General features: G+C 55.0%; 1 pseudogene; it reads left to right on the forward strand.

Moving 5' to 3' along the window:
* Positions 1–4019: 4019 nt before the first annotated feature.
* Positions 4020–4757, forward strand: LOC123652980 (annotated as a pseudogene).
* Positions 4758–9502: the final 4745 nt, after the last annotated feature.

Here is a 9502-nt window from a genome sequence, read left to right on the forward strand (position 1 = left end):
TCCCGGAGCCTGGCTCAGAGGAGAAACTGCACATCCCTTATCCTTCAGCAGCTGGACGAGGTTGAGCAATGAGCCACACTGATAAACGGGTTTGAGGGTTCGGAGGGGTGTGGGGGAGGAGAAGAGCATTGGGTTTAGCCAGTGATTTTTCCAATCAGCAAATCTGCTCATGTCCCTCTCCTGCTTAAGTACAATCAAGGGGCTCTTAATCCTCTGGGGCAGAAGCCACCTCCTCCAGTTTACAAAGCCCTTTAAATCGCTCTACTTCCTGCCTGGCTACCTCTCTTGGGGGTCCCTCCCCCACCCCTGCCCGGCATGGGTTCCAGCCTTCCTGAATTCCCCGGGGCTGCAGGGGGCCGGGCATCCTGGCTCTGCCACGATAGGCTGGCCCCCGGACCTCGTGCCTCCTCTGACCAATGAGCCCTCCTTCTCCGGCTGTCATGAGAAGTAAGCCACTGCCTGGAACACCTAGAGCAGACCTGTGTTATGTAAACGTACAAACACATTATCCAAAGGCACCGCCGCATCAGTTTCCCACAGTCGTGATGACTCAGCTCACAGGAGCCTGATGGAGGCCTCCATCAGGGGTCTCCCACACCTGACAGCAGGGGCCCTGTTGACCACATGGGGCCTGAAGCAGCTTGAGTTCCTAATACCCGTGTAGTAAGCCACTGAGATTTGTTTGGTCCTCACCAACATTCCCCTGGCTCCCCAGGCCAACGTGTGTGTGTGTGTGTGTGTGTGTGTGTGTGTGTGTGTATGTATGTGTGTATATATATATACATGTTGTTTGATTTTAAAGAGGAAGAGGGAGAGAGAAAAACATCAATGATGAGAATCATTGATTAGCTGCTGCCTGCCCACAACACACACTCCCCCCAACACACACTAGGGATCAAGCCTGCAACCGGGGCCTGTCCCCTGACTGGGAATCAAACCGTGACCTCCTAGTTCATAGGTCCATGCTCAACCATGGAGCCACACCAGCCGGGACACACTGAAGTCTTAATTGCTCGTGTAAATGCCTGAGAGTGGGGCCTGCCTCCTCCGTGGATCTGTGTGCGTGTGTGTGTTCTCCTGAGGATGGGGACGCAGGAAGAGTTTGCTTCAACAAGTGCTAAACACTCTCCAGGCACTTTTTAAAACTCCCCTCTGTTCTGGTTGGGCGACAGGACACAGAAAGAAGGAATGCCCGTAGAGAGCGTTCAGGTCCAAGTGCTGGGACCTGGACGAAGGTCAGGTTCAGGGAGGCCCCGAACACCAGCCAAGATGTCCGAGGCTGGAGAGGGGGTCGCGTGAGTCCACGGTGGGGCTTGCTCCCTGCTTAGGCCAAACTGAAACAAAACTGGAATCCAACAGGATGGGCTCTGGGGCTTCTCAGAGAAAGTAATTCCAGGTGACTCACACGTGAGATCTAAATCCAGAACAAGAGGACCCACCTCCCGGCCCCGCTGCGGGGTGCGAGGGTCCGTGGCCTGGGCAGGCTGTCACCGCGCCCCCCCCGCCAGTGGGCAGCAGGGGCCCCTGACCCCTCAACAGAGGCTCCTCCTCCTCCCGCGCTGGGGGCGGGGCTACCTTCCCACTTAGGGCGGGCCTCCAGCTGGTGCGTTTTCCAGGTGATGGCTCTGCCCTGGCCCTGGACAGCGCCCCAGCCTAGGGCTCAGGGACACATTGGGAGCCGGTTCCAAACCCCATCCTGCGCGGGGTGTGTCTCAGGAGAGGAAGGGAGAAGGAGAGAGAGAAATATCAATGATGAGCTGCCTGCTGCACGACCCTGATGGGGAGTGGAACCGTGACTTTCTGGTTCATAGCTTGATGCTCAACCACTGAGCCATACAGGTTGTCCTGGCCCTCTCCACACTAGAGGTCCCCTGCACAAAATTCATGCATGGAAGTGGTGTCCCTCAGCCCAGCCTGCACCCTTTCCAACCTGGAACCCCTCAAGGGATGTCTGACTGCCTGTTGTCCCTGCAGGATTCGGCCTAAACTGGCCATCTGACATCCCTCTCACAATCTGGGACCGTTGGCTCCTAACCACTTGCCTGCCTGCCTGATCAGCCCTAACCACTCCCCTGCCAACCTGATGGCCTCCAACTGCCCTCCTCTGCTGCCTGATCGCCCCCACTGCCCTCCCTGTTAGAGAGTGGGGATTTTTGAGCATGCTTACTACTCCCATTTCAGAGAGGCCATGGACTATGCCCCAGATAGAGTTGTCAGTGCTGACACCAGGCCAGGCCTTGAGATACGGTCTCATGGCCCCTTCCCAGCACATAGGCCTTGCAAGATAGAACACTGTCAGCTTTCTGAAGAACAGGATGATTCTGTGAATAATATGGTGGTCAGTGGCATGATCCTGAAGTAGCTTAGGAAAACTGTTTTGTCTTGGATTGCTAGTTCTGCAAAAACAGGATGTGGTAAATGGGCTTAAAAGCCATGCTACATAAAGGGTCGCTGCTGCTCTCTGGACTCCCTGCATGGAGAAAGGCACAGCAGTCACCTGCCGGCTGGCTGGCTGGCCAGCTAATAAAGGCTCCTTAAATTTTAATTTGGTCTGGGCTCCAGTGGTCATTCACTCGAGTTTGCTCCACAACATCCCCTGCTGGCCTGATCATCCCTAACCACCTCTGCCTTGGCACCCACCACCGTGGCTTTGTCAGGAAGGAAGTCAGACATCTGGAAAATGGCCTAATTAGCATATTACCCTTTTATTAGTATGGGGTAATTTAATTTTTAAATTTTACTTTTATTTCAAAGAGGAAGGGAGAAGGAGAGATAGAAACATCAATGATGGGCTGCCTCCTGCACACCCTAACCTGGGGTTTGAGCCAGCAACCCCATATGTGCCCTTGACCAAAGTCAAACTTGGGACCCTTTGGTCCACAGGCTCTATCCACTTAGTCAAGACAGCTAGGGCTGCCCCCTTTATCCCCCCCCCACACACACACACCCTATTTTTAAATTGATTTTTGAAGAGAGGAAGGGAGAGAAACATTAATGTAGGAGTGAACCACTGGCTGCCTCCTTCACGTCCCCAACTGGACTGGGAATCCAACTCGGGATCACCAAACCCCCCTCCCAACTCCCAAACAGAGCACTTCGCTCTAACCACTGACCACCTGCCGGGGCTGCCTTGCTCTGTGTAAAGAGCTCGAGTGCCAGGAGCGGGCAGCGGGCAGCGGGCTCTGGTCCGCACTGCAGGGGAGGAGCCATCAGGGCAGCGCCAGAGGCCAGAACCCTGGCCCAGATGGGGACCAGGCCACGAGAGTCAAGGGGCCATGAGGGCGGGGCACCCAGACTGGCTCCGCTGCGCATGCGTGTCATCAGACCTCACTGAAGCCGGAAGTGACGCACAAGGGCCCTATTTCCCAGCCCAGCCAGAAGCTTCGGTCCTCCCTGACGTCATCATCCCGTGCCCACACTCAGAAGAACAGAGAAAGGTCAAAAAAAGTAAAAAACTTAAAGACCTTTCACAGGGGGTACACATATCTGTATACAGAGTTCGAAATTTGAGCAGCCCAGCCAAGAAGTTTAAGGTTGAGGCCAATGCTGGGCAGCTGCACAAAGATGTCAGCGTGGTAGTGGTGGAAGGGGGCCCCCAAGTCCCAGAAGAAATTTAAGCGTCTTATGCTGCATCGGATAAAGTGGGATGAACAGACATCTAACACAAAGGGAGAGGAGGAGGAGGAGGAATGCGAGGAGGAAGCCATGAAGAAAAGCAACACATGTGTACTAGTCAGGGAGGGAACAGCCAAAGACCGGAGCTTTGGGGAGATGGAGTTCAAACAGTGCCCTACAGAGAACATGGCCCGGGAGCATTTCCGAAAGCAGGGGGCCGAACACTACTGGGACCTCGCGCTAAGTGAATCCGTGTTGGAGTCTGCTGACTGAGACTGCTACAAGCCCTGGCCTGCACCCTCCTGCCTGTGTCTCCTCAGTCCTCCCCCTTATTCTGTGCCCAGCCCAGCCCGCTTGTGTGTGAGATCCCGGAACTGTGCCCTGCTGGCTTTGGGACAAAGACATTGCTCTCCTCCCGTCAGCCTGCTGCTGCCCTTTACAGCCCTCAGGTGTATATGATTAAAGAGTTATTTTTTTAAGAAGAATTCTGATGACCGGGACTCCAAGCGGGATTCCCTTGAGGAGGGGGAGCTGAGGGACCACCGCATGGAGCTACAACGAGCTGCCTGCCGTGAAGATGACCTTCACCGAGCACCCCTACAACAACTGCCAAAGCGCTTCAGGCACTGCTCTCCCACCAGGGCTTCGACCTCCTGAGCAAGTTCCTGACCTCCTTTCCTGGGCGGAGGGTCAGTGCAGAGGACGGTTTCAAGCACGAGTGTTTCCACAAGACCCCGCTCCCCGTCCACCCCTCCACGTTTCCCACGTGGCCCGCCAAGAGCAAACAGCAAAAGGTGAAGCGAGGCACCAGCCCGCGATTCCCCCGAGGGAGGCCTCGGCTACAGCCAGCTGGTGACGAGGACCCGAAGGAGACCGGCTTCCATCTCACCACCACCAACCGGGAGGCCTTGGCCGCAGGCCCTGGCTTCAGCCTCCAGTTCTGAGGTTCACAGTGGACCCCAGGGACAAGCGCGGAGGCAGCCTGTGGGTCAGACCCGGTCCTGCCCAGATGATGGGCTGCTACGGCCCAGGCTGCGGTGACATGGCCTCGAGTCTAACTGCTTATTTTCCACATTTCACTTCTATTTTGTCTTGGCTTGTAAATTTGTAGAATTAAATCTTATCTCCTTGTGGAAAAAAAATAATAATAAAAGTAAATCCAGAACAAGAGATTAAATGAATGTGTGTGTGATTGAATTTCAAGTAAACAGGTACTGCTGTGTGGCCCCACGTGGAGACAGAGGGCCAAGCAGGGGCCGTTAGAAGGGGGGGTCCCAGGGTGAGGAGGGGTGGAAATGCATCCACAGGACCACGTGTGTGCCGTGGTGGACGCCTGAGGACATGCGAATAGGTCTGTATTTTATCTTCTGCAGGATAACATTTCCAAAGTTTGTTTCAACCGGGATGAGCCACGGAAGGTGGGCCTTTTGGACAGGACTCTCTCTATCGGGGGGCTGTTGGGGTTACCCCACAAAGTGGGAGCAGCCAGATCTGCTAAAGGAGGAGTATGGCCACCGGCATTTACAGAAGGAATTGGACCCATCAGGACCTGCCCCTCCTGTTGTCCACACCCAAGTCCTGAGTTAGCAGGTGGCAGCCAGCAGGTGTCTCTGTATCTGTCATGATGAGGAAAGGTCTCCCCATCAGGCTGCAGGACTTAAACAGTGTCTAACCAAGCGTGGTGCCAGTCAACCTGAAAGTCCCACCTCCAGAGGGACGGAGACCAGAGCCAACGCAGAGATGGGCTGATGTCAATAAAAATAGTCTTATTCCCCAACATCTCGTCTGCATCACCTCACCAAAGGAGGGCACCCCATGAGCTTCACAAATAAATGCAGGACAGTTTCTCTGTAAGTCTGCGCGCAGGCTGCTTCCTACTACATCACAGAGCTCACCTCCTTTTCCCTTTCCCCACTCCCCTTTCCTTAGCGTCTTTTACCGGACGAATCGGGGGTCTTTTAGCCTGACTTTTGCAAAATCCCAACCAGAACATTCCTCAGAGGGAGCAGGCAGTTCAGAAGCCAAGTCCTTTAGGCTCCTGGGAAGCCTGCGTTACCGGTGTTCACCTTCAGTCTGTCCTTGCAAGAGAAGTCAGCGTCTATCCTACTTAGGCGACTGTTATTATTCAGCCAGACCTGTACCCGGCAGAACGTAATCCTCGCTAATTCACCGAAATTCACCTGCGCCGCCTCCCCTCCACGTGGCTCGGGCACAGGCCTGCGGCTCTGGGTTTCTGAACTGCACCCAGGGGTGCTGCACTTCGGTCTTAAAGGAGCAGGCCCTGGGGACTGGCTTTCTGGTGAGGGTCAGGATTTCAGAGGCAGCAGTGGTAAAGCACGCATACCCCATGTGACATGTGGGGGCGGGGGCGGGGACCTCCCGGGGTGTCTGTTCCCAACAAGCAGGTAGGCCTGCCTCCTGGCTGCCAGGCCTCCATGCCCAGCCCCCTGGCCTCCCAGGGATTCTGCTTTTCCTGTTTGAGCAACAAGGAAGTGATACGCCGCTCCCCTGGGGTGTAGCTGAGAATCAGATCTTATCTTGAATACCTGAGCCTCTATCCTACCTGCTCAAACCCGCTGGCTTAACCCCAAGGTCTCCGCTAACCTGGGCTTAACTTTTACACCCCGTCTCTGGATGCGGGAGGGGCTGCAGTTGGCCACCTACACGCATTCTTTGGAAACGGAGGTCTATCCCGTGTCCAGGTAGAGCCACGCGTGGGAACCTCAAAACAGACTGTGAACAACTGTGACTTAGGCAACTCTGGCCTCACTTGCAAAGGGGACCCTGTCTCCGTGCGGTTTTCTCTAGTTTTCTTCCCAGACTCATGTCACAGCTTCCCCAGGAGACTGGAGACACCCTGCGAGACACAGGAGCCACCGGCAGGAGGGAAGGGGCCCAGCAGCCTTTGTTGCCCGGGAGACTATGAGACCTTAGTTCTTGTCTCTCTTCACCCTCCACCCCCCCCCCCTTTTTTATCCTCGCCTGAGGATATTTTCCCCATTAACTTTTTTTAGAGAGAGCAGAGAGGAGGGGGACAGAGAAATATTGAAATGAGAGAGACACATCGATTGGTTGCCTTCTGCACAACCCAACCAGGACCGGGGGTCAAGCCTGCAACCAACGTACAAGCCTTTGACAGGACTCGCACCCAGGACTCTTCAGCCCTCGGCCCAACTCTCCAGCCTCTGAGCCAAGCTGGCTGGGGTGGTTCTTGCCTTTTTTTGGTTTGTTTTAATATATATTTTTACTGATTTCAGAGAAGAAGGGAGAAGGAGAGAGAGAGAGAGGAGAGAAACATCAACGATGAGAGAGAATCATTGATTGGCTGCCTCCTACAGGCCTCCTACTAGGAACCAAACCTAAAACCCGGGCAAGTGCCCTTGACTGGACTCAAACCCAGGACCCTTCAATCTGCAGGCTGACTATCTCTGAGCCAAACCAGGTAGGGCTTTGTCTTTTTGAAGAAAAGATTTCAATCTAGAGACAAAGTGTAGGAAAGTAAGAATTTACACTTAGGACAGTGACAGCGGAAGGGCTTAGGAGCAACAGGAGAGCCGAGGCGGGGCCGCTTTGGCTCGCTGGAAAGTCAGAGAAAAGGGGGCCTTGGAGACAGGCTCAAGGGGTTTGCCCAGGACGAGCTGCTGCCGCCCACTGCTCCCCGGGTTGCAGGTCTGGGGAGTGCCTTAGAGGTTAGCGGACACACGCCTGTGGGGGAATGGCAGGGATGTACTCCTTAGACTAGGGAGCGCGAGCACTGGGCCCTTCCTCCTGAGCCTATTTATCTCTTTCCTGCAGGTGGAACCCTTAGGGCGGCCTGGGGGCGGGTCTAATAGAAGATGCACCAGCTTTGCAGGTGTGCTCTCTCGGGGTCACGGCCTCTGATTGGTCGGTGCAGGGCAGGGGTCATTAGTCAATGCAGCTGGGCCTGAGGCAGCCATTTCCTTGGTTTTGCTGCTTTTCTGGGCCTGGAGCTGAAATACACTGAGGCCCAGATGTTACCTCTAGCAGTGTTTCCCAAACTTTTGACATATATGTACCCACCCCTTCTATAACTTTTGTAACACTGAGTACCCCTCGTACTCATGAAAACGTAGAATTAGGCCCAGCTAAGCACGGTGCAGTGCATATCCCCACCAAACTCCGGTGCAACGTGTACCCCCACCAAACTCTCCCCGTACCCCTGGGGGTATGCGTACCACACTTTGGAAAACACTGCTCTAGGGTAAGGTGACCAGACATCCCGATTTTGGCGGGACAGTCCCAATTTTTAACAATTTATCCCACTTCCCACGGCATTTTTTAAAAAGTCCAAAAGATTTAAAAGAATCTTTCAAAAAAATTGACTTTTTTAAAACACTGTGGTACATGGGATAAATTGTTAAAAATCGGGACTGTCCCACCAAAAGTGGGACATCTGGTCACCTTACTCTAGGGAGGAAAAGTCAGGATGTCTAAGGGATGTGCTAGGGAAGGAAAGGTCACCTGGGGGGGGGGGGGGGGGGGATGAGAGTGAGTCTTGTTTTTCCAATTTTGCTCCCTGCTAGGCAGCCCTGGCTTTGGACCCTGGTGAGTTCTGTACCCGGTGAGTTTTTCTCCTGGCTCTGCTCCTGTCCGTCCAACCGCCTAGAACACTCAGACTCCTTGCCATGGAACATGAAAGAATAAACTCCATTTTCTAGAAACTGCTGCCTTGAGGTCTCCATCAGCTTCCACAATAACAGCGGTGGGACCGTAGGCAGGGGGGCTTGTCCCTGACACAGGAGGTTGCAGGCCCATGCGGGGCACCAGTGCCACCTCCTCAGTGTGGCCTGTCCCCCCATTCCAGAAGGGGACATAGGCCCTGAGCGACATCTGAGCACTGTCCCAAGTCCTGAGGCCTCCGCGGGGCCCAGCCACCATCAGACCTCCTTTCGGTTGCCTCGGTTTGGGGGTAGACGCGAGCGGAGCAAGGACGATGGACCAGGTACAGGCCACCAGGGGGAAAGCCCCGGATGCCTAGCAATGGACCATGTAGGTGGGACCTCGCCCCCAGGGCGACCTTTGCTCCCCTAGCACCGTGGTTGGCAAACCGGGGCTCCCGAGCCACATGCGGCTCTTTGGCCCCTTGAGGGTGGCTCTTCCACAAAATACCACGGCCTGGGCAAGTCTATGTTGAAGAAGTGGCGTTAGAAGAAGTTTAAAAATTTTGGCTCTCAAAAGCAATTTCAATCATTGTCCTGTTGGTATTTGGCTCTGTGGACTAATGAGTTTGCCCACCACTGCCCTGGCACATCGCTGGTCATGCGGTTTGGACCCCTGACCTTAGCCGAGAGATAACCTCTGGGCTTCACTTATGTGTCAGCACCAGCCCCAGACTGGTGGCCCCAGGGCTGAGCTCAGGGCCAGCTGCATTGGATAATGACCCCCCCCCCCCCCCCCGGCTGGGGCGTGGACCACCCATCAGTGGAGACTTGGACCCTGAAAAAGGCCCACCTGGGAAGCTGAGGAATATTCTAGTGAGATCTTCCCCTGGGGACCCTCCTAACGTTTCCACCCCAAAGCCTGAAGACAGGACCCAGCACACACACCCACCACGTGCACCCCAGGCCTCTCCCCTCCCCTTCTCCAGGCCTGTCCCCGTTACTCCCCACTTCGAAGCCCCAGGGCCGCTCCTATGCCTCTGTAACCTGTGTCCTGAGCCCATGGCCTCTATGAAGCATGCTTCCACCTCTGTGATGTCATAAACGAATATTCTCTTGTAGTTTGAGTCTTGGTGCTGAGTGACTTCCTAGCCAGAACTCAGGTACCAAGGTTGCTGCACCCAGATCTGGTCTGACACTTCCCGCCCCCCACCCCACCCCCACCCCACCCCACCCCACGGTCTGACACCTGGTGCCACGTCCGACGC

This window comes from Pipistrellus kuhlii, unplaced genomic scaffold, assembly GCF_014108245.1.
Source record: "Pipistrellus kuhlii isolate mPipKuh1 unplaced genomic scaffold, mPipKuh1.p scaffold_m20_p_24, whole genome shotgun sequence".
Taxonomy (NCBI): Eukaryota; Metazoa; Chordata; class Mammalia; order Chiroptera; family Vespertilionidae; genus Pipistrellus; species Pipistrellus kuhlii.